An 18,809-nucleotide genomic window follows, 5' to 3' on the forward strand; every position below is an offset into this window, starting at 1 on the left:
ATCGAATATAGGTTAATCCAAGAGCCTCGATCCATGACCACTCCAGCACTCCAGATAGCAAGTCCATATCACGAATTCTAACGACCTGCAAGTATGCAGACAAGTGTGTCAGACGACGCTGGTGAGTTCAAAGTTTTATTTACGTGTGATGTTACCAAATGTCTATTAAGCCGATTCAACGTCATGATACGATGTTGCTTATAACATGCTAGATACCCTAGGGAGTGTGCCCATATGTATCCGGGGAGTTTGCCCCTTAATAACCTGGAAGTGTCCAGACCCCAATGCCCCTAACCAAGCATTGGTAATGATGCCCAGATAATTATTGATTCCATGTTCAATAATCAAAACCCAATTTAACTATTTACCCAAGGTTCCCTTCCAAATGTTTACCAGTTGTCCCAAACCACCGGGACACATGCTTGAGAAATGCAGTGAACTCACCTTGGTTTGCTCGGTAAGATACACAAAAGGTTCTTGAACTAAGGGTGGTCAACCACGTCCGGTTGAGAGAATCGATCCGGATCACGAGCTTCGGAGGGTGTTTGCCGTCGGGTTCGTGAGAGAGAGAGAGAGAGAGAGAGAGAAAGGAACCGAATATGAACTAGGGTTTTGTGTGAGTGAAGTGTGTTGCAAATTATGAAAGGTATACCCCATCCTCTATTCGTATAAAGGGAGTGGGCCGGCCCATCATGGGCTGCCCCTTTGGTCCGATAACAAGAGATAAGGCCCGAAGTGGACTTGTGCGGTCGTGTGTAATGTTGTGCGATCGTGAGTTTTGTGCGGTCGGATCACTTGTATATATACACACATTCACATATAATAAAACATAACATTCATACATTCATTCAATTAACATAGTTCACGTAAGCACGTAACGTTACACAAAGTAGGTTCGAATTACGTGTTGTCACAAAATTTATGTTTTCGCCCCCGCTTAAAAATAAATTTACGCTTTTGCTCCCAGCTAAATATTTCAATTTTACCCCCGGTTAAAAGGTTACGATTTTGCCCCATTTCAATTTACAGTTTTGTCATTAATTTTTTTTCCCTTAAAAAAACGATTTTTCCATCAGTTCAAAATTATGTTTTTACCCCCACTTAAAAAAAATTTACGCTTTTGCTCCTGGCTAAAAATTCCAATTTTGCTCTCGGTTCAAAATTACGATTTTGCCCCGTATAAATTTATAGTTTTGCCATTAGTTTTTTTTTTCTCACAGCCAAGTTACGATTTTACCCTCAACTTAATTTTACATTTTCCCCATCGTTTTTGTTTGTTTTCCTGATGACATTACAATTTTGCTCACAGTGTAAAATTACAGCCATGCCGGCAACTTCCTGGCACTCCCCCGTTGGTCCATTTAGTTTACAATTTATCCCCGAATTAAATTTATGATTTGGCCCTCAGTTAAAAATTACGTTTTTCCCATCGTTTTAGTTTTTTTTTTTTTACTAAAACTATAAAGGTTTTTTTGTTTTAATTGGTTTACTACCGTCTGATCATCGTTTTTGTTTTTTTTCCTTAGGAAAATTATAGTAGTCTTTTTTTAATTGGTTGAGAATTATTCGGCCCTCGCCCCGCAACGCGGACGGGGCATCTACTAGTTTATATACACTTAACAAAAATGGCCTTAGGCCCAGACTTCTTGATCAGCTACAAGTGTGGTCTGGTCCGCATAACAAGCCCATCTCCCATTCTGGTCCAATGCGTAGAATCCAGCCAAAGCCCAAGCATCCCAAGAGTCCACATACATGTACAAGTCCAATGTTTACCTCACATATAACCACCATTTATTAGAAACAACATGTTATAAAAAAAAAACTTGAATAATAAATATAATAAAATGTTTGTGTAATATTTTACACAATTACTATTTGTCACTTAGTCATTGAGATGTAGTACTATACAATTTTTAACAATTAAATCAATGAAGAAGAACGAACTTAGAACGAACCTTATTGCTGGAGATAGAAGAACGAAGAAGAAGAATCGGCGATGAAGAAGACATTAGTCGGTAGAGTACGAGCGGCGTGATTATGTAAACCGTCAACTTATGTTTACGAGAATAAAGAAACCTATAAAGTGGCTTTTATAGTAAACCAAAAAAGAAAAAAAAAATGCCGCTATTTAATCGCTTTGGAGTCGATACACATGTCATAGTGGGCTTACGGCGCATCGCAACGCTATTCGCTATAGTGGTCACTATTTGCGCTATTGACTACTATGACCGGGCTTTAAGAAGAAGGTATGATATGCGTGATACGGTTGACCCGATTACCTTAAATGACGGAAATCTACAAGATCTGAAGGAGTGGTTGATGGGAGCTTTAGAGGAGAAACTGCCCCTGTTCACGTGGGTGAAGATTTGACATATGGCCAATGGGTCAAAGTTAGGATTCTCTATCTACATATCATCATCATATTCAGTAAAACCCACCAATAGCAAAGCTAAGGTAGGGTAAGATGTAGACAACCTTACATCTAACTCGTAGGATTAGATAGACTGCTCCAGTGAGACCTCCGACTCCATAGTAGTTTTGCATCAAGCCTTGGACATAAGACACATAACACTCAACAATCGGGAGGACAAAGGCCGATTAGTGCATGTACCCTTTTGTCTTTCGGCTATCAATGCCACCACATGATGCATGATTAACCGTCCACCGATTTTAATAAATCACATTTCCGTAGACCGTAGTTGTTCTGACAATGTGAGGGATCAATCAAACTTTAATAAATCACTAGACTTCAGATATATACATTGTTAAATTGTTCTTTCAACTGGCTTTGAACGTGGTCTAGAAGAGGGATGGCATGGCGGTTAGGATACGTGACCACAAGTGCCAGGTATCGGCTTAGAGTATTCAAGATGGTGTTCCCCATTACAACTAAACCCATACCTCTCATGAGTACTATTCATTCATTTCTAGATCTAAGGTGCGACTCATCATTGGTGGATCATCTATCCGACGGGTGACATAAATTTATTTCAACTAAGTTAAAATTAAATAGTTTAAAAAATAATGTGACTGATATGAATCTCCATTGATGATTTGAAGTTAGATATTCTAAGGGTTATTGGATTTTATCATTCCTAACTATTGGGTATTGGTCGTTGTCACTCTCAACTATCACTTTGACTCTCATCACTCCCAACTTAACACTTTGTGTATTGTGTCACTCCGCAGGTCAATATTTCTTAGTGTTTGACTTGTTTTATTGGTGATATAAGGCTAACACTTTACGAATTACTAATTACTGCTGGTGAATCTGCTCCTAAAAGACAAAAGGGGAGCCAAAAACCACTCAACTGGAGTGACACAACACACAAAATGTTAAGTTGGGAGTGGTGGAGTCAAAGTAGTGGTTAAGAGTAGTAACAACCAATATCCAATAGTGAGAATAATAAAATCCAATAACCCATATTTTAAACACTAACATAAATAATTTAACATATATCTTAAAAACCAAAGTCGGTGGGGTTTCCACCGGCTTTGGTTGGCCCTTTCACTATTGGAGTTGTCTATTTTAGTCCCTTCTATGTTTCTACTACTCCTCTACTTTGGCATTTGGCGTTTCTAACCCCTACCTTTTTACTAATTTAAATTTCCATGAGTAAATTTTGTTTGTTAAATTCTTTTGTTTATCTTTATCATTCGTTTACATAGAAAAACATTTTTTACGTGCATATTTTTATATTTTTATGTACCGATCAATATAAATTTGAGTATTTTTACGTTTTGAAGTAATTGTTTTTAGACAAGTTAGGTCAAATATAATACGTTTTCGTTTAAAACCATTTTTACGTGCATATTTTTATATATGTGTCTGTATTAATTCGAGTTGGTCTACGTTTTGACGTAAACTTTTTTGGGAAACGAGTCAGGTCAAATATAATACGTTTTCATGCTTATTTTTATGTATGTTTTCGTAAATTTTGTTCAGAAACGAGTGGAGTCAAATTGTATTTTTTTTTTTAAAACCTCTAATATATCCCATATAATATGTATATAATACATTATGATTATACGGTATTAATTCGATTTACTTTATGTTTTGATCCAATCGCAATGCTTATATAGGTTATACTGAGTTCAATCGAATACGTCGAACACATACGTTGGTCAACGCATCACATGACGTTTTGACTAATTAATTCGATATTTGCGATATGTATGCGCTGCAACGCGCGCGTGATTATTACTAGTTCTACTTAGGGGCAGTTTGTTTAGCTCTTAACTAAGCTCTTAATGGTTCTGACCTCTTACTGGTTCAGCACTTAATGGTTCAGACTGTTTGTTTCGGGAGCAGATGACTAAATGGTTCAGACATTTGCCTCTGAATGGTTAAGCATTATACATAGTCTGAATGGTTAAGACCTCTACTCTGAATTGGTCAGACATTTGCATATGAATTGTTAAGCATTATACTGGCTTGAAGAAACATGGAACTAATTATGAGGCTAATCAGTTGGGTTTATGTTTCTACCATGATGGTTAATCTTCTAATGATTTATCTGAGCTTCGTCTTGAACGTCTAATCCTGCAAAACAGAACACCGTTACTCGTTAAGAGGGGAATATGGGGGTTTCCCTCTTAACCGGGCTCCGGCGTGAGAATAAGCGACTGCTTTTGGAAGGATAATTAAGTATTAGGAGTGAGAGTAGAGGGAATGGAATGTTTAACCTGTGGAGTGAGGACTCTATTTATAGCCGGAGAGGTGTAAGAGGATGTGGGCTGATGGGCCTTGGGCCGGAAGGCGATAACATAGCGGATATGCTCCTTGTCTCACTGGTGTCGACTGTTAGTGGCTTCTATAAGTTCTCCGGCGTTGGCGCGCCTTGATTGGGGCCACGTGTCACTGTTGTCGGCCTTGTTGCCCTTCTGCCATCAGTAGACAAGTGGGGGTCGTGGAACAGATATCTCTGTCCTCTGATTGGTGCCACGTAGGCGTCCTTATGTACTTTTCGTCTTTTGTACGTCAGACGGTCGTGGCGCACGATTGAACAGAGCCTGTAGAATGTTCATTGGCTCCTTTTTCCTGCCACTTGTACCTTTTGTACCTTCCTACTCTTGAGTTGCGCTGCAACCTTTCTGTGGGTTGCGCGGGCTTACAGGTAGTGAAGACTCTTATCAGATTCCTAAGTGTCGGAATTGCAGTTCTCTTCTGACTGGACCTCGCGCCTCTTCATGGGGTGTGGTGGCACTCGCGCGAGGTTGTCGAGTAAGAAAATTGTTGAATAAGGAGTATGGCCCTTCGCGCAGCCTTGATGAAGGATTGCGCGACTTTTTTGGGGCCATACCCCTTCAAGTCCCCCCAGTCCAGTGCTGCACCATGCGCAAGGCAAGTGGTTGGAGCTCTAGACTTAGAAAAGAAAAGTGTAGAAAATGCTTGCTTTAGTTTGGTAGGCGCGCGTACAAACGCTTGTCGGTTGTTACGGCGCGACTACAACTCTGTAAGCTGATGCTGCTTTGTTTTTAAGTTGATAGCGCGCGGATGTCTTGGGTAACCAAGCCATCCAGCGCGTCCCTTAGTATCTTCTTTGCTAAGTTTCTTGGAATTTGAGCGGGAAATTCCTCGAGATTTGAATTCTGACGGTTTGGTGAGATAGTCTCGATGGTGACCTTTGAGTTGACTGCTGACACGACTGTCATCAAGTTGTTCCTGACGGTTCGGCTTTCGTCAGGCGAGTGTGGCCCACGCGTGCGTGATAACCGTCACTCCGGGTTTCACGCCTTACGTGGCATCTTCGGATTGGTCACGTGCGCGGCATATTCGGCACGCTTACCCATCGCATTAAATGCGATGGGTATATATAGTTGAAGGGATTCGAGAGGAGGGTATTCTTTCCTTCCATTGTTTCCCTTTCTCTCTCATTTCTTCTCGAAGCTTCAAATCTTCAAGTTACTATCAGCAGATTCTTGAAGAAATCTTCATATTTTCAAACTTTCTGAAGTTTCAACGTCTGAAATCTGTCCATGGCTGAAGAACATATTGAAGAAAATCCCAGAGAGGAGGGGCCTGTCCCGGTTCTCCGGTGGGATTTAGGGTTATTCGAGCAATTTGTACGGAGCTTCCGGTTTCCACCGGAATGGGACGCTAGATATCCTGGCCAGAATCAAACGGTCGCCGATGCACCGCCGGGCTATATTACCTTATTTGAAGATTTCTTCCTCCAGGGAAATTTCCGGCTGCCGGCGACAAACTTCATGGGAAATATTCTTCATTTTTACGGATTTCATATTTCTCAGATGAGCCCTCCTAGGATGGTTAGGGTTCGACACTTCGAGTTCCTATGTCGAGCCCATGGTATCGAACCTACTGTCGAGAAGTTTCGAGCATTTTATCAGCTCATCAGGAATATGGGCTTCTTCTCTTTTGCTAGCCGTGGAGCTGCGAGGAAGATATTGCTAAATCCTCCAAAAAGTTTCCATGATTGGAAACCTAAATTTTTCTTTATTCGCGAGGAGGTGCTCCCGATCGCCATGCCTTTCCGGGACTGGACTAAAACGATACTGAAAGAAGATCTTCCCATTCCCAAGCATGAAAGGTGGTATCAGCAGCTTACTCCAACCCCTAACCGGGTATTTGGAGAGAATGTTCTCGTTGCTGCACGCATGAGTGACCGATGGTTGCCTGACAGCGAGGAGGTTCCCATCTTGAAGATTGACGATCAAGGTTAGTAATTTCCTTGATTTCCTTGATTTCATGCTTCATAACTTTGTTTTATTTATACGATTTGATGTGTAGAGGCGCACTTGTATCAAGCCGCTTTCTCTACCTTTGGTGGGTCTATGGGCGTGTGCCCACTCCGGGATGGGGATGAGTACTGGTACGAGCGAATAAAGGGTAATTTCATGTACCCAGTTGTTGATGCCTTCGCCGAGCCGCCTACTGCAACTGAAGGTGTGCATATACCTAACCCTCGACCCTTGCGCTCCGTGACTTCTGCTGGGAAAGAGATTGTCTATCTTTCCAGCGAGGAGTCCGTGGGATCATCGAATGGAGAGCTAATCCCATGGTCTCAAATCTTTGCAGGTGTGTTGCGCGACTTGGGGATAGACCCTGAAGATAAGAAGAAAAAGCCTGTGAAGAAGAAGAAGGTTATCACCTTGGATCCTGAGGTGACCAGCAAGGGAGCCGGTAGTAGTCGCGCAACTGCTATTGCCGCCGACAAAGGTACTCTTCGCCTTCGTCAAAGTAACCTGGAAGATTACGTTATTATCAGTGATTCACTTGAAGGTTTATCGCGTATAGGAGAGAAGAAACTTGGAGCAGGGGGCTCCAAGAGCTCAGGGAGCGCGGGTTCTCGCAACCCGGATGCTGGGACCACTCCGTCCTCTGCTGCGCAAGAAGAGGGTGATGAAGAGGAAGTGCAGGAGGAGCCTGCGGTGAAGCTGATACAGAAAAGGAGTCGGGAGGCTGTGCTTGGGGCCACTGTGTTGCCGAAACCGGGCGGTGCTTCTTTGATTGGAAAGAAGAGCAACTTGCGCTCACTCTACAAATTCTCTCCTGGTTAGTATTTTATTTTCTTGTACTCGTATTCTCCTTTCTAATATTCTATCTTTCCAGAGGCTGAAAAGAAGAAACCCGAGAAGGGCATCACGATCACAGAGCCCTTGGAGCTGGCGCAGAAAAAGCCCAGGGCTACCAAGGTCACTATCAAACCGTTCACTTCTTCGCAGTCTGTTGAAAAGGAGAAACAGAAGGGTCCCGAGAAACCTGTTCGGGAAATAGTGTTTGAGAAAAAGAAAGTTGCTGACAAGCCTCCTACTGGGCCGAAGGAGCCTGAGATTACCGCCCCCATTACTACTGATACGGCGTAGGGTTCGAGGCCAACTCCTATCACTGGGCATGACCAGCCCATCGCTGAGAAGGAGAAAAACTTGAAGGTGGAGAACCCTGTTGAGCCTTCGCCGACTGCCGCCCTCGTTCAAACCGATCCGGCGACTACGGAACAGGCTACTGCTGCTGCTGGTGGTAGCGCTGGCTTTGCTGCTGGCCAAGCTGGCGCTGGAAGCCGGGGTGGGACGCTTCACTCTCCTATAGGTCCGATGGACACCTTGGGAGATGTTTACTATAAGTCCTATACTGAAGAAAGTCGAGGGGAAGCGCTTCATCAACCTCCATGGGGCCTAAAACAGAAGGATACTTTTCTGGAATTCGCTCCTTGCCGCAATTGGCTTCTTAACTCCATTCCTCCTGGTGAGGTGAACCGTCAGAGGGAGCGAACTCACAGCGCGCTATATCATGCGTATGTGGTTGGTGAAGCCAACACTCGCGCTGCTAACCATCAGATTGTTCGCGAGTGGCGGACTATGGTTAGGGAAAGGGAAGAGTGGGAGAAGTATCGTGAGCGGTTGCTGAAGCAAGTGAAAAACTTTGAAAAAGCGAAGGCCGCCTTTGACGAGGAGAAGGCGAAATTTGAAACGGATAAGAAAGCTGAGGAGTGGGGTCGTGAAGGCCTTAAAGGCAAACTTCGTGCCGCTAAAGAACTCCTCTCAAAGGAACGTGCCGATTGGAAGGCTATTTGCGCAAAGGATAACGAGCGCATGTACGCGGCTCGCTCCAAGATCACCGAACTTGAAGGTCAAGTTGCTGATCTGAAGAAGAAGGTGGAGGATGTGCTGGCTGTGAAGGAACAGGCTGATGTATGTTAACTGTCCCTTCTTGCTTATGGATCTGTTTGTAAAAAATTCTCTAAGTCTTGTTTCCTATAGGCTGAGCTTAAGGCGCAAATTTCTGGCATGGATAGAGATCTGTCTGCCAAGGACGTTGAAATCGCTGAGTTAAAGCGTCATCTGCACGAGCAGATTGAGAGGAGCGAGTCCTTGGAGATTGATCTCGAAGCTGAGAAGTCAAAAGCTGCCACTGCCGAGGAAGCCAAGCATAAGGCCGAGGAGGCGCGAGACATTAGCACAACAACTCTCAATGTGGCGCAGAACAACTATTCTGAGGCTCAAGGTATTGTTGATACTTTGGTTTCTGAAGCTGAGTGGCTGCGCAGCCGAGGAATAACTCTGGTATGATTTCTCTTGACTTGGCTCAATTTATTAAAACTCGTTTGGCTTATGTACTGCTTTTGTTGTAGATGGCCAACTTCGTCTTGAATGCTGGTGAGCTAGATAAAGCTGTTGCTACTTTGATAGATGCTTCGCGCGCAGTTGGTCATCGGGGTGGTTACTTGAAGTGTGCACAACATGCTTCAGAGATGTTTGGTCAAGAATTCGACGTTAGTCATTGCTCGGTGACTGATCAAGCTGAGGCCGAGTTGACTCGCTCTGAACATGGTTACGATAACTTGTCTCTACCGGTGATGGACTTGGTTATTGAAGCGCTGAAGCATGACGATTGGTGTCATCGGTTAAAGACCATCCTTGATCCACCACATATGGTTGAAGTATCTGATGAGGAGGAGTTGGCAGGCAATGATGAAGGCGATGATGACGGCGGAGATGGTGATCAACCTGAATAGGAATTGGAGGCTTTGTGCTTGTTTTGTTTAGTTATTTGAATGTACAGTGTTGCGCAGTCGCGCTTCACCTAGATCTAATGGATGTTAGCGTTTATGTAACCATTGCGCGTTGCGCTTGTTTGAATATGATATTTATGTCCGCATTTATTCTGACTCGTTACAATTATTGCACTGTTGTTTGAAACTTTGGTTAAGTTAGCGCGAATAAATGTAAGTGTAGCTCAAGAGTTGATGTTTCACTGAAGTGTTTTCGTACTAATCAAAAGTTTAACATGCATTTGTAACTCATGAAGTAATATGGTAGTAGGGAAACATATCGTATGCTTTCATTAACTTGGAAAAACAGGCACTTAGGCCAATCGTACATTGCTGATAAATAACATAAAGGGCGTTTAGCCAACATAGAGATTAAGTAGGCGTGTGGCCACTATGAGAGAAATGGCACATGGCCTTGGGGTAGTTACATATAACATTTGCGCAATTGTTGCGCGTTCCATGTGCGCGGGATGACATGTCCATCCAACGTTCGCAATTTGTATGCCCCTTTTCCTAGCACTTCATGGACCAAGTATGGGCCTTCCCATTTGGGTGCTAGCTTCCCAGGGCGTTCGGCGTTCGAAGCTTCGTTGTCATGGAAAACGTATTCTCCTGGAGTGAAGGTACAAATGTGGACTCTCGCATTGTAGTACCTTTCCAGTTGTGTCTTGTATTTCGCCTCTTTAATACGCGCGACCTCGCGCCTTCCTTCTAAGAGATCCAGATCAAGACGGCGTTCTGCTTCATTATCAACCGCGTTGACTGCTGTCAATCGTGGTGAGGGGAGACCAACTTCTGTCGGGATAACTGCTTCCGAGCCGTATACTAGGCTGAAAGGAGTTTCGCTGGTGCTTGTCTTCGGCATGGTTCGATGAGCCCACAGGATGCTTGGGAGCTCATCTACCCAGCCTCTTTTTTTCGTGCCCAGTCGGGCTTTTATCCCCTCCACGATGCTTTTGTTTACGCTTTCTACTTGACCGTTGCCCTGAGGATGCGCAACGGATGAGAAGGTATGTTCTATCTTCATTTCCTTCATCCACTTTTGAAGATCCTCCGAGGCAAAATTGGTACCGTTGTCTGTGACGATTTTGAGTGGAAGACCAAATCTGCAAATGATGTGCTCCCAGATAAACTTGCGCACCATCATGGCAGTGGTTGATGCGAGGGCTTTGGCTTCCACCCATTTGGTGAAATAATCGACAGCCACGATTATAAACTTTATGGCTCCAGGGGCATCTGGGAAGGGTCCCACCATATCAATCCCCCACTGTTGGAAAGGCCAAGCAGTGGACACTGGGATAAGATCATTTTTGGGGCGCAGGGTCTTTGGAGAGTGCCGCTGACAGGAGTCGCACTTGCGCAGCTCCTTCAGAGCATCGACATGCATCCCTGGCCAATAATATATGGCGTTCATGATCTTCGCCACAACCATGATACACTACAACAAATTTGGTGCTTTACCAACACAAAGTATGTGTGGGAAAAAGCATATAGTGTGTTAGTAGTTGTCTTTACCTACACATAAATTAAGTGTAATGATGTGTAGACTCGTGACTGTGGATATAGGTCATTACCCACACATAAGTTATGTGTAGGTATATAGTAAGCTATACCTACACATATATGTGTGGCTAAAGGGCATTTATATGTGTGGTTAAAAGTAGAACAATTTGTTTAGAAGGCATTTGACGTGGCATCTGACGTGGCATCTGACGTGGCAGTTGACGTGGCAGGTGACATGGCAAGTGATGTGGCATCCGACGTGGCAGGTGACATGGAATCCGACGTTGCGGATGACGTGGCATGAATATATGTGTAGGTAAAAGTTTAATTACACAAATGGGTCATGTGGTTTATACCTAATTTCGCCTTTGGGTACTAACTTTTTATTTTAACAGATTTAGGTACTATGGTTTCAATTTTGTAACACATTTGGGTACTAACACCAAAATTAGTTAATTAATGACTAAAATACCCTTGCATTTTTTTAAGTTTATCAATGTAACACATTTGGGTACTAACACCTAATTTTATTTAAGTTTAAATCAATTTTAAATTTCTTACTAGTTTTAAATAATGTAAACCTTACTCGTTTTGAATTTTGAATATATATGATTGATAATAATAATAATAATAATAATAATAATAATAATAATAATAATAATAATAATAATAATAATAATAAATATCTTTCATGTAAAAAAATAAGCCATTTTAACTCGTTTTTTGTTCATTTACATTTTACTATTTTAGAAAGATATTTAATTTACATAAAATCTACTAGTTGCACTAGTAAAATCTACTAGCTATATAGTTTTATGTAAATTAAATATCTATTTTACAAAAAAAAAAAACGAGTTAAAAAAAGGCTTAAATTTTTTTGTTTTATCTAAAATACCTTGCTATATTGTTTTATCTAAAATACCTAGCTATATAGTTTTATGTAAATTAAATATCTTTCTAAAATAGTAAAATGTAAATGAACAAAAAAACGAGTTAAAAAAGGCTTAAATTTTTTTACATGAAAGATATTTATTATTATCAATCATTTCAATCCAAAAATGATAACGAAAATTTAATTTACATAAAAGTATATAGCTAGTAGGTTTTATTTAAAAAAATACTGGTGTAACAAGTAGATTTTATGTTAAATAAGAAATTTAATAAAAATATGTAAATAAAAAAAATAAATAGAGTTTATGTTAATTAAGAGATATAATAAAATAATGAAAATAAAAAAATAAATAGATTTTGTAAAATAGATTTTGTAAAATTGATTTAAACTTAAATAAAATTAGGTATTAGTACCCAAATGTGTTACATTGATAAACTTAAAAAAATGCAAGGGTATTTTAGTCATTAATTAACTAATTTTGGTGTTAGTACCCAGAGGTGTTACAAAATTGAAACCATAGAACCTAAACCTGTTAAAAAAAGAAGTTAGTACCCAAAGACGAAATTATGTATAAACCACAGGACCCATTTGTGTAATTAACTCAATCTTATATGTAGGTAAAAGTAATATTATGTGTAGGTAAATGTGGAAGATGTGTTGGTCTTGATCTTAGTATGTGTTGAAACAAATGTAAACTAAAAGGCAGTAAAATCATACATAATGTCACATACGTCACCATTGATTAATACATGAAACAAAGTGCCAAATTGATTAATACATGAAACAAATGTAAACTACAAGGCAGTAAAATCATAAATAATCAAAAGGCTTGTCAACTTAACAAGAGAAACAAGAGTTGGATCTTGACCATTGATATGACCATGAAAATATAAATGTTACGATAGGTCCGTAATACGTCGTTAAACCATTTTATCTAACTTGTGACAGCATGAGCAAGCACTTTATTTTGAAATGTCTGCAAAAAAGACCAATCTTGAAACATAAGATGCTCATTTAAACTATCATTAATTAATGTAAAAGAAAACCACCTGCATGAGTGTGTTGAGAACATACAAGACCTCGAAGATGGCACACACAAGCTAATGTCGAAGTCCTTGCAAAAAAAAGCCATAAAAATCATATCAAAGTATGAAAGATATATAATATAAGTTGAGCATTGATTACAATAACAAGGACATGGTAAATCAAACCACTGAATTCTTAACAACCTTTTTAATCATCTTGAGCTTTCAACATCACTTTGGTCAGGAAAAGTAACACATTTGAACACCTTGCACTTAGGATACAACACATACCCAACCTGTAATAAACGAATCGAATCAGTTGATCATCGCCTACGATTAAAAATGAAAAAAACACCGAATGACATTACTTACCGCTTTGCAAGATGGGCATCTACAATAGAAGCGATTTGTTTCAGATTTTACATTTGTCTTTTGAGCTTTACAGAAATCACAAAGCAACAGTCCTCCTCCATCACAGGGCTCACATTCGATCCCAACATCTGTTGTTGTAGCCTACAGAACACTCACACAAAGTTGGCCACCGAAACAGTAACCATATGCAGGGTTACGCTTTCTTTGTAACTCTTCAATCTATTTCTTGGTTCGCTAAAATGAAGCCTACAACCGGACAAAAGCAGAAGTTAGTTTTTCAAGAGCTACAAAATACACAACAAATAGAGTGTGCACTTTAGCTTGTTATCTTTACAACATTAGATTCATTGTGTTCAAGCTCTAATGGCCTTACTCGGCTTTGATATTCCAACACCAACCTAAGAGAACATAACATCATAGTAAAAGCATAATTTAAATAATTACAATTACAAAAAATTATAATTTTTGAACACTTTTGTTTGATGGACGTAAAAACAAGAGCTAAAATAAAACAACTTAGTTTACCATTGTTAATATCTTGCTAACATGGGCTTCAACAAATACAGATACTAAAATTCTAAAGCACCATATATCTCAACAACTAAGGGGTGTTTGCATTTGTATGGATGTAACTTCAGTTCTAATATGATTTCGATAAAAACAACAAATCTTTACTGGTGTGAAAACCATGAAACTTTTTTAAAAAAAGCTATTTAATATTATGAATCCTTTAAAAATTGATAATAAAAGATCGCAATCCAATTACATGCATAAATAATAAATTAAGACCTGGCAAATGGGTCGGGTCGGGTCATGGGTCAAAATAGGTCAATTAAAAAAGGTTGTTTTGGTTCGGGTCGAAACGGGTTCGGGTCGGAACGGGTTTCGAGTCAGAACAGGTTTTGAGTTAGAATGGGTTTCGAGTCAGAACAGGTTTCGGTCGGGTCAGGTTAGTTAAAAATGTTTTTTAAAGATATTGTACATCAAGGGACAATTTTGTCCGGTTAAAACGGGTCCGGGTTGGTTCGGGTTGAGAATGGGTTCGGGTCAACAATCTTCCATCTAGCTTTTGTAGGTTTGCAACAATCTTCCATTAGCCTAATACTTATATGGTTCTTGTAGGTTGCCAACTTAAAATCGGTTATGTATGCTTAAGGGAACTTACAGAGCCTGTAGATGATACTTTTCCATAGTTTGTCTCCATACGAGCAAGATATCTGTCACCAGGTCATTAATACACAGGAAAATGATTATTAGCGTGAATATTGTAGGAAAACAATACAACGTTATAGGGTCGTTTGGATTATTCATTTTGAAAATGATTACCTCATAAGCAGTTTATATTGCTTGAATATGCAAATTCTACTTCTGATTATTTGATTATTCAGGGGTTAAATGATTGATTCTGGGTAGGTGTTTTATACCAACTATAACAAAACAAGTATCATTAAATTACCTATTTACACATTCTCCTAACCCAATTCGAGATTGTTTTTTATAATGGTTAGAGCACCCAAGGTTACAGAAGTGCTTCAGAACGAAAAACGCTCACGACGACTCCACCAATAGTGGGACCTGGTAAAATGCAACTTGTGCGACAGGTGGATTTCAAGGGCTATGGTTAGGGCTGTAAACGAACCGAACGAACACGAACAAGGCCTTGTTCGTGTTCGTTCGTTAAGGAAATAAATGTGTTCACGAACGGTTCATGAACACTTACCGAACGAGATGTTATGTTCGTGTTCGTTCATTAAGGAAATGTGCGTGTTCGCGAACGGTTCACGAACACAAATAAATTTGGCGAACGCGACGAAGGATAAAGGTAGATGGCCTAGGGAGTAGCACTGGAACTTGAATCCCTTAATGTGGAATAGAGGTCAATCGTATTCGCCGATGTAAATAATGAGAAAAGAAAAGGAAATGGTGTATAAACAATGTGGAATAAGGTTTCCTAGTTTAATTATTAGGGTAGTAAAATAAATAAAAGTTTAATAATATAAAAAGTATAGATAAAATATATGAAAGTACAAAAATCTTTAATTAAAACATAAACATACAAACATAAATGAACGCATATGAACGAATGCTCACGAATATCTTACCGAACGTTCACGAACACAATCGAACGAACGAGACCTCTGTTCATGTTCGTTCATTCAACTAATCGAACGAAATTTCTTGTTCATGTTCGTTCGTTTATTAAACGAACGAACACAAACGAACTTCCCGTCGAACGGTTCATGAACTGTTTGCTGAACGTTCGGTTCGTTTACAGCCCTAGCTATGGTAGAAACCAGAGGAAGTTGGATTCAAACCTTAGACACCCGTTCGAAAGCAGAAGGTTAACTTGAGAGACTTTTACTCTCACCTTACATGGTGCCCTCCTTTCTTAACAAAATTGTGTTTTTTTCTTTACTGATTTTATTGACTACCACCGCAAATACTCAGAATTTGTCAAACACTCAAAACAAGTTGTAAACTGATTTTTCACAAGTTCAAAAAATAGATAGAGTCAGACCTGCATTTCTAGAATCCGTTTTATTACAGCAGATTATCTTCACTTTCTAAATTCACATCCACACCCTACTAATAAAAGATCCATCATTGAAATCAAAACCAAAGCAGAAAATAACAACAAATTAGGGCTTCAATCGAGTGATGTGCTGAAAATGTGGGTTAATTAAAACAACTAAAATTACCCTAATCCTAGACTCTCTAAGCTTTAAATTTATAAAACTAAGACTCGATCTAAACCCTAAACCACACAACCGGCAAGTGAACCGATCAATGTAGTAAAGCTAAAGCAAGTCCGAGTATCGAACCCACGAGACTCTACTGATTACGCTACGACTCAATCTAGACTAAGACTGACACGACATACTAAATTGTTTATTAATTTGGGGGGGGGGGGGGGGGTTTCTAAATATCCTAAATAAAATAATAAAATAATGCTAGAAGACTAGATACGAACTCGAACGAAGGTTTTGACCAGTGGTGATGAAGACTACCTAGGCTAGACGCAGGCTAAACTCAGAATGGATTTCTATTTGATGATTTTGTGGTGTGGAACCGGGATCTTTAGATACTAAACCTATTAAGACACCACTAAGCCCCTCAAACACTCTCAAGGCGATTCTTGTGGCACTACCTAGGCTGTTACGCTCACCGGTTTTCTAGATTTCTTTTCTGTCCTCTAGTCTCTTGAAAGTGCTTATGTAAGACGCTCTACTTTGCCGCGCGAACGTCTAAAGCGACAATGGGTTTTAATCTTGGCTTAATAGACAATGGAATGTTAAGTCCTTATAACCAAACCGAGACCTATTAATATCCTCGAGCCTTTCAGCGGCGAGTCTAGCAGAACACTTGATTTTATTTAATTACCGATTATTACTTCTAAGGTTACTTACTCGATTTTCACCCTAAAGGATCAAAGATTTATTATGTGATATAGACACTCACCAAAACCTAAAACCCTAGCCCGACTCTATTCTGTGATAAAGACCGTCACCAAGAATCGAACGAAGCAATAAACAATAATAAAATAATCACAAGCATGCATACACACCAAGTTAAATTCCCATAGCTTTTACAGTACAAGAATAATCCACAACCACGCCAAAAATCGAATAAAGAACCAAACTTTATTTAACTATTGTCGTTAGCCTAGGTAGTTTAAGATATTTAGCCAAGAATCATAAACACCAAAAAGAAACAAGTCTTGAATAATAAACAATCCATAGTAATCAAGTTTAAAAACACAAAGTTATTAAAAATTGAACACTAATAAATTGCAAACCCGGACGTGAATCTTGATCGCGGCTTGAACCCTCGAACCAATCACCTTCTTCTCTCTTGATCGCCTTTTTTTTCTTTGTCTTTTCGTCCGATGCAAAACCTTGTGCGTCTGATGTTGTTTGACTCTATTCGTGCGTCTCCCCTCTCAAACTTTGCTGCCGTCCAGCCGTATATATCCCGTAGGTCAGCCACTTAACAAAAAATAATATATCAATTCCTACTTTGGTCCAATAGCCTTCTGTGCTTGTTGTCGTATGGTCCAAATAAAAAAAATAGCCAATCCAACTGATGTTGGACAATACTAAATAATGGCCCAATAGAAATTCATCCAAAACTCTTCACGTCCAATAAGTGTTGTGATATTGATTTTTTTTTTTTTATTTCCAATATTAATAATAATTAATAATAATATTAATGGGTATCTTAGCAGGCCAAACTTCATGCGGCCGAAAGTAGCGACAATTTTACTTCGATCACTGGCGTCCCATTCTGCCCAACTGGCTGGTCATTTCCATATTGTTCATTTTTCCTCCATTTGCACCAAGACCTGCCAAAACACCAAATAATGTAATATAATACTAAAACTAACTAAAAAGAATAAATAACTATACAATAATTATACAATTTACACGGGACAAATATGTGTATTTTACCCCACATCATCGAGCCAAAAAGCAAAAGAAAACTCAATAAAAACTTACCCTTAAAACTCTTATCGAAACCCAGTTCGTCGTTGCCCGTTCATCCTTCTCTCGATTATGACAAAATCGATGCCTCTCAACCTTTTGTCCATTCGATTGTAGCCCCCTAACAAAGCTTTCGTATCGGAAATCCTTCAAGATCTGAACGATTTTGTAATTTAGGGTTTCTCATGCCGTCATCTCTCCTTCTCCATCGCCTCTCTCTGTCTCTCTCTCTCTCTCTTTATTTCTCGTTCTCTCTCTATCTCCCTCTCCTCTTTTTCATTTGGAATATTAAATTTTGAAAATGCGAGGAATTTGGTGCAGATCTAGATCTGGCGAATAGAAGAACTGCAGAGAGAGAAATTTGGTGCAGAGAGGAATAGTACAACTTGCAAATGTGAATGTACGGGTCATGATCCGTGTGAAGTTAATGGACAGTTGGATCATGATCCGTGTGAAGTGATGGACGGTAGATCATGATCTCTGTGTTTTTGTTTGAGTTAGTAAGGGTATATGTGGAAAGTGAGGTTATAAATGTGTTTGTTGTGTTTAAAAGACTTATACATTATGCATTAAGGGTGTTTTAAGACTATGGGGTATGGGGCGGGGGTCGGGGCGTGAGTTGGGTGAAAACGCCCAAGTCACCACCCCGGGTGGGCTTGGGTTTCGACGTGGCCCCTTGGGCGGGGGATTCAGCCCGGGCGTTGGGCATGCCTAGCGGTCCTATGTGGCCGGCTCTTATTGGTTTGTTGGCTAGGGCATAGCGGGCTATGTTTAAATTTTAAAATATAACCGTTTGGCGCCAAACGGTTCACCCAACTCCACCGCCTGTCCACGTCACTATAAAACCCCCAACCCCACCGCCTGTCTACATCGCTACCCCAACCCAAGTCACTCCACCTACCCGAACCCGCTACCCACACACACTTGATCGATGGCATCTTGGACACATGAGGAAGAGCTAGCACTTGTCACGAGCGTCGTTGACGCGATGAAGGGCCGCCAACCCGGTGAGACCCGTTACTGG

The 18,809-nt window shown here is 40.2% G+C and overlaps 1 long non-coding RNA gene across 1 annotated transcript; it reads right to left on the reverse strand.

The window, feature by feature from the left end:
* Positions 1-12,618: 12,618 nt before the first annotated feature.
* LOC110940045 lies at positions 12,619-18,161 on the reverse strand. Its single transcript, XR_002592749.2, has 7 exons — positions 17,801-18,161; positions 17,101-17,646; positions 14,470-14,521; positions 13,305-13,550; positions 13,137-13,228; positions 12,957-13,021; positions 12,619-12,883 (listed from the first exon to the last, which is right to left on the reverse strand). It is a non-coding gene; the product is annotated as an uncharacterized LOC110940045 (long non-coding RNA).
* Positions 18,162-18,809: the final 648 nt, after the last annotated feature.

Source organism: Helianthus annuus, chromosome 5 (assembly GCF_002127325.2).
Source record: "Helianthus annuus cultivar XRQ/B chromosome 5, HanXRQr2.0-SUNRISE, whole genome shotgun sequence".
Taxonomy (NCBI): domain Eukaryota; kingdom Viridiplantae; phylum Streptophyta; class Magnoliopsida; order Asterales; family Asteraceae; genus Helianthus; species Helianthus annuus.